Genomic DNA, 7185 nt, shown 5'->3' with positions numbered 1-7185 from the left:
ATTTTTTTTATGGTCTGTCTCAAATCATTATCTAAAATTTAGAATGACTCTTATCTATCGATTATGGAATTTCATGATGATTTGGATGTAAAAGGGGATTTTGAGCGGCATCAAGTCTCAAGAGCAACTCGAAGAAAAATATTTTAGTTGATTCGTGCTTGTTTTACAGTTTTACTGCAAGCCTAATGAAGAAAAAAAGAAACAACCTTCTTTTTTTCCATTAAAAATGCTAACAAGATTTGTATCTGAAGACTAAATGAGGTATATATTTATTAGTGCATGGTAGTGATAACAACACGTTACTTATATAAGTACTATTAATTGCGATGAGCTGGAGAATTCAAACTTCACCAGATCCCAAATTGATCTCCTTTGTATATATGGGACAAAATTATTTAAACCGGCTTTCCGTTCGAAGGAAATTGAACGTCCACATCGATGAACAAATTTGCTATTATTAGCTAACACCATGCTTAGTCTTGCAAGCATTATATATGGAGATAGATGGATTAGTTAGCTCCATGAAGAATTTAGTACCATTTGAGATGTGGAAGTTGACTCTCCAATGGGAACTGCCTGTCATTCATGTAAGCCAATCCCATTGGTAATTGACATGCTAACTTATGTAGTATTCAATTTCTTTTTTCCATCATTTATATGAGTGGCAAAACCCCGTCTGTAAATTTTTTACCACCTTTTTTTTGGAGAGCAAATAAAAGAAGATTTCAATTAAATGAAACATTGAATGAGCACGACGAAAAGAACCATTCGAGATAGCAAAATCCAGACAATGTCGTGTGCATTATTCTTGTCTACAAAAGAAAATCCTTATTTTACCCCAAAAAAAAGCCTTAAGATAAAGAATAAATATTTTATTTTTTTAGAAAAACATTTCACTTTTAAAAGTGAAAAAAAACCCAAATAATTACATAAAACTTAAGAAACCCATAAGTGGAAAAAAGGATGGTAGTAAAGGGGCACATATTTTTTTGCCCGATAACCAAGATATTTTAGATTCAATTCTCATCGTGAGAATACCCGTAATCCTTTATTTAATTTTCAATTATGTTTCCTTTTATAGATCCATTGACCCATGGTAACCAGAAATAAAAGAAAAACCTTTAGTGGAAAAATGAGAAACCGTAATGACATATCATAATAATAGATGTATGTCAGAAAATCAGAAAAACCAATGGGCCGTAGCTTGAATCAAGGTATATATGTAATGAATTTGATTCTAGCAATATATATATTTGATGCTTAGAAAAATAAGGTGGGGTAGATATTGTATACTATTGAGATTAGACCCACTCATGTGGTCATTCTAATTTTTTTCATTGCGTACCATAATACTCAAAAGTCTAAGAGACCATAATTAATCTAATTTGAGTCGCTCATAAAGGGATTTTTCTTCCAATTTTAGAATTTGTATAACCCCCGGAGCTTTTCCTATATAGCTCTTTTTTTTTTGGAAGATTCCACTATATTTTATATTATATATTTATAATTTATAATTTATATATATATATATATATATCATGACGATTGATGATCAAATGGGGGGAGACAAGAAAGTTGAGAAGTTTCTTTTAAGGAAAAAGCAGTTCACATTATTATATATTGTTTCTTAACTGAATGAGATTTTCTACCCCACGAAATTAGACGTTATGTCTCATAGCCAAAGCTTCCATACAATATTTATTTCATTTTCTTGGACTAATAGCTAATCCGTTCACATCAGCATTGTTAGTCAAGAAATTAACATTGTGACATGCGGCAACTTGTGCGTTTAAAATCCGAATCTAATTCTAACCAGTTATAAAGAGTACCCAACTCACATATTCATTTATTTTGCTTTAGAGGTTTGCATTGAGCGTGCCAAACGAAAAAAAGCATGCAATCATTTGCGGTTAAAAATACATTTTGTGGTCCCCGTTCAGGAAGAAAACATGTAAATTTAGGGATTTTTATCCCAAATGGCCTATGATTTACCCATTTTGTTAAATCTATCATATATTTTTTTTGTCAGATATATCCCATAGTTTACTTTTTACATCAAATCTATCACGGCGTTATTTTTTCCATCGACATCCAACGGTCGTGCTGACGTAGCATGTGGAGATATGTGGGCCCCACTTGCCACGTGAGCACCACGTCAGCACGGCCGTTAGATATCGATGGAAAATATAACGGCGGGATGGATTTGAAGCAAAATGTAAACCATGGGATATAGTAGACAAAAATAAAAATATATGATAGATTTGACAAAACGTGTAAATCATGAATCATTTTAGGTAAAAAAAACCCTGCAAATTTACACGTTTCCTTCTCTGACGTGCAATGTTGACTCTAAGACCGTGATATGATAAGATCATGTTCTACATTTTGCCAATCTGTAATTTCCGTAATTCATTTCCTCCTTAATGTCGAGGACAGACTTGAACTGTACATGAGAAGATGTTGAAAATTTGCCAATTAGTAAGTTATATACCATTCCTGAAAACTTTTTTCCCCTATAATTATAACGGAGGAAGCTTATTAACCCGAAAATTGTAAAAATAGAAGAATCTTATTAATGTTGTAAGCAAATTATTTATTTTTGTGTCCGGAGATATTTTATATGCTGACCTGTCGATCTTCCTCATTTATTGAATGGTCAGAGCAAAATAGGGAAGCTCAACTAGAGTTAGTTTCAGAATTTTATATACATATATAAATATCTATATATATATATATATATCGGAGATACTTTTCGGTGTTCGACATATGCCGAGAGTAAGCATCTAATAAGATTACAATTAATAGATGAATGAGCCTATTACAATATGAATGATAGTTTTAAAATTTGTACAGCGAGAGTAATTTTATCAGCTTTATCTCTTCAGATTATTATGATCGAGGAAGGACTTTTGAATATGCATATGCTTGTGTGGTTCGTGAGATCAAATTTGAAGTCAAGTTAATTAAATGTCCAAAAACCAAAATTGACAGTTGAATTTGGCTAAAGGATGAACGTCTCATGAATTAAAGTAACTGAATCTACATCCATCATCTTTTGAACTAGTCGAATTGCCCATGACTTGCCAATATTTGAGTTATATAACACTGAAAAATCTGGTAATTTGTATGCATCTAATTGAACTAAAGATATCCCCGCACTACGCACTAATTAGCATATTGAAATTGATGTCTAACTGTCAAATTGAGAGTTTGATAGATATTTGTATTACCAGCTCTATGTAATAGACAATTTTAATTAAATAATAATTCGGACCAACATTTTACTACATGAAGCAATCATCAATAAATGAAATTTGTTACATGGTAGTGGAACCCTTTCGCTGGCTTCATTCATTGCTAAAGAATCTGCATAACAACTTGGGAGTGGAATTAAATGGCATTTGTTAATCATTTCCAAGAAAACAAATTAAAAGATGCTATGAATATATAACTGCAAGAGAAGGTATAGGTTTACGTTGAAAATGATTATACAATAAATGCAAAGTAATTATAATTACTTTGATTTGTGATAAATTAGGTACATAAATATCAAGTAAGTTATTTATATTTTTTAGCAAATCAGACATATATTTCAGTAAATCCCTTTAAATTACTTTTGGTAAATTATTTTAAACGAATTAAATATCATAAATTTCAGAGAGTTCTATTTAATTAGACTTTTGATAAATTACATAGACTTTGCAGAGCTTAACGTAGATTTTTGACAAACTACTTGATTATATTATTTTTAATTAACTACTTGATTATATTATCCCATTTGTTCATCGTGCTATATATTAAACATTTTGGTGTAATACATACGGAAACATTTTACAAACAAATGATCAAGCCTAACTACGATACACTGTAAGATTTTTAGATAATCACCACAGCTAACTGTTATGAAAAGATTACTTATTGGTGGTGGACTACTTTCTAATGGGGGAATTTACTTTTCAATGCTCAATGTCCTCATGTCATTAATATTGACTTTAACAAATTACAAAGATAAATACGCAGCAAGATTGTAGCATATGTTTATTGCCCCGTTTTGGTTTCCCTAGAATGACTCCCAATAGTAAGAGAGTTTACGCATCTCAGTTACAAAATGTGAGTGTGAGCTTCAAGCTAGGGTATTATCTCACATCTGACCGAGATTCATCATTAATTATAGGGCAAATTTCACAAACTACCTTATAGTTTCATTGAAAACTATTGACATCCTCTTCTTTCTTCTTTTAATACGCAAGACTCGCCGCACTATTACTTTTGTAGATGTGATTGGAAGTGAGAACACTATGTGTATATGATCTTTTTTTTTTTTTGGCCACAACATGTATACTACGTTTATGTAGCACTTTTACATGCATTTTTTAATTTCAAAAATTTTAAAAATCAAAGGAAAAAAAGTCATATGACATCAGTGGTGGGGCTCCCTATTGGCCATAGTGACCGTCCATGTGATCACAAAGGCTGTCAACAACCTCATCTTGGGGCGATGAAATGAGGGAAACCCTAATGCTCTAGAAAGAGAGATTGGGGCAGATTGATTGTGGCTTGTGGGTATTCTCACGCCTATTTATCCACTCTCCCCAAAAGGTCGCCAGTAACCTCTAGGGCCTCTACCAACCTCGCGCAATGTGGTGATAGGGGAGCCCTCACTGTCCATCTCACGATTAAGAAGAACTTTTGAAATTAAAAAAAAAAAGCATTTAGAAGTATGACATGTCCACCCGATACGCAATTAGCTAGGTGGCAAAAGTAGTGATGATAATTGCCCTATTCTAAAAGGAATAGGATAGGATAATATTATCCTTTTACAAAATTATCAACATGATTTGTGAAATTTATGATTGTCGTATAAGAAAGTCCCATAAGATGGAAAAATAATGATGAAAATTTGAGTAATTTATTAGAAGTAGTGTACCACTATGCATCAAGTAAAGATTTTTTTTTCTTTTGGCTACTTAATTGAGGTAATCCATAACCTCAAGAACTTCACAAGATTTTTTTTTTCGATGTCAGCCTAGTGGTTAAGATGATCTCAAGTCGTCACTAGAAGATATTAATTAGCAATAAGCTCATTATCGCAAAAGAATGTCTAGAACAAATGAAATTTATGTATGTGTAGTTATTGATTACCAAGCATTTTCTGTGAATGTGTATATGTGAATTTAATCATGCATACATAATCAATTTACCACAAGATATATAATCCCAAAAAAAAAAGATGGGATACTCGATCGAACAAACATCAACAGTCTACATCGATGAAACATTCTCTCTAGCACGAAAGATTAGTCATGAGAGCTCCAGTTGTCTCCTGGGGAACTGTCTTAAAGAACAATTAATTCTTACACAACCAATCATAATTAAAGAATCTTAATTAACTTAAATATACCCCATGACGTGTAGCCCAACACAATATAAACAATACTAAATCTGAAGTAAACCATAAGAATCTCATTGATGGCACTCTTTTCTTGCAACCTGATTCATTATCCTATAGATAGAATCAGCTAACCCTAATATTATCACTAACGGGGGCAATTACAGTTGGTTACTAAATTGCTTCTTAGTTTGTGTTTTGCTTCGATAATAATATTTTTGTTTATCTTTATTTGGCACAACAGCGACCTTGTCTCTTCTTTTTACAATGCTTTTATATGAACTCTATGTCGAGATGACTCGATGCCTTCAAACACTGACAATTCAACTACTTGTACGGGTGAGAGTATGACGATTCCTATCATTTGTACCAAAAGAGAAATCATTTGATCCTTTTCAAGGTAGATTATACAATTATGCAAAAAAAAAAAAGAAGAAGAAAAGAACAAAGAAAGAGCAAATTTTTACAAATTTACACCCATTTTTGAAAATGTAGATACGTACAAATGAGTACAGCCATAGATTATTTGTGAAGAATGAAATAAATCAATCAATCTAAAGTACACACAAATGGGAAAGGGTCCACAATGCAGAAGCATGCAAACTTACCAAGAAATTAAGATGTTTGAGATTTGATTCTCGTTAATAGGACTACTTTGCCCCTTTATTTAGCATTTTATTTCCTTATACTATGTTCATATGAGCTTCTCTTATAACCCGGGAAAAAAAAGTACACACGAATGATGCAGATATTCTGTGATAATTTGAAAATTATCTATCAAACCCAGCAATTTAGATGATAGTTTTAGGGGACAAAATGAGTTGGTTAATTAATACTTCTTGCAGCGTTTTACATAATGTAAAACTGGTGTGCCCTCATTTTCCAGATTTCGTACAAGTGAATTTCTTTTTGATAATTATATCCTAACAAATTCTTTTAGATATAGAAAAAGAAAAGGAGAGTAACCTAGATAATTTTTCTTTTGACAATTAAATACTCTTAATAAATAATTATGTTTTAACACCTCCATTAAGTATTTCCTCCGATGGGGACACGCCAATTGGCCCTCCTCACTGCAACGACAAGAACTACTCTAAACCACACTTGTAAGCTACTAGAATTCAAAATGTACCAAATTTTATGGAGGTCAGCCTTAATTATCGTATTAGAGCTCAGTACCGACCATACTCAAGTTGTTAGACTCTGATTCCGAGCTCGAGCTCAACCACACTTGAGGTGTTGGGCTCCCGATTCTAATTGAGCAGCTTCCACGCATCTGCCATCTTTAGATTTCAATTTTTATATATTATTTATGCGTGGTTTCTTTTTTATACATGTCACGTTGACTCTACATGCTATTGATTAATACTAATAGACTATAATTGCTTTGTTCACCCAAAATAAAAACAGACTATAATTCCTTTTTTGTATATTTTATAGCAATTAATAATTATTTACCTTATTTTCCAAAATTTACACTGTTTCTGATATACCCAGCAAAAAAAAAAACACTGTTTCTGATATTGAACATATGTATAAGCTCACTCCCCCTACCCTGAAAACGCCGCGCCAAAGCTCATATACAATATGAAGACAGGCAAGCCAAGCTGAGGTCGATCTCACTTAAAGTGTTTCTGTCTGAATTATCAAGCTGAAGTCGCAGGTTGCAACGATAAGATTAGCCAAGTATTGCTTACTGGAAGCTCGTTTGGATGTATAGAAGCTTTTCTAGTTTTCAAGTGTTTTTGGCAAGATATCGAAGATGGCTTTGAATGCACAAAAAGGAGCTCTTCTTT

The sequence above is a fragment of the Punica granatum genome, chromosome 8 (genome assembly GCF_007655135.1).
Source record: "Punica granatum isolate Tunisia-2019 chromosome 8, ASM765513v2, whole genome shotgun sequence".
Lineage (NCBI taxonomy): Eukaryota > Viridiplantae > Streptophyta > Magnoliopsida > Myrtales > Lythraceae > Punica > Punica granatum.
This window is presented reverse-complemented; position numbering follows the sequence as displayed.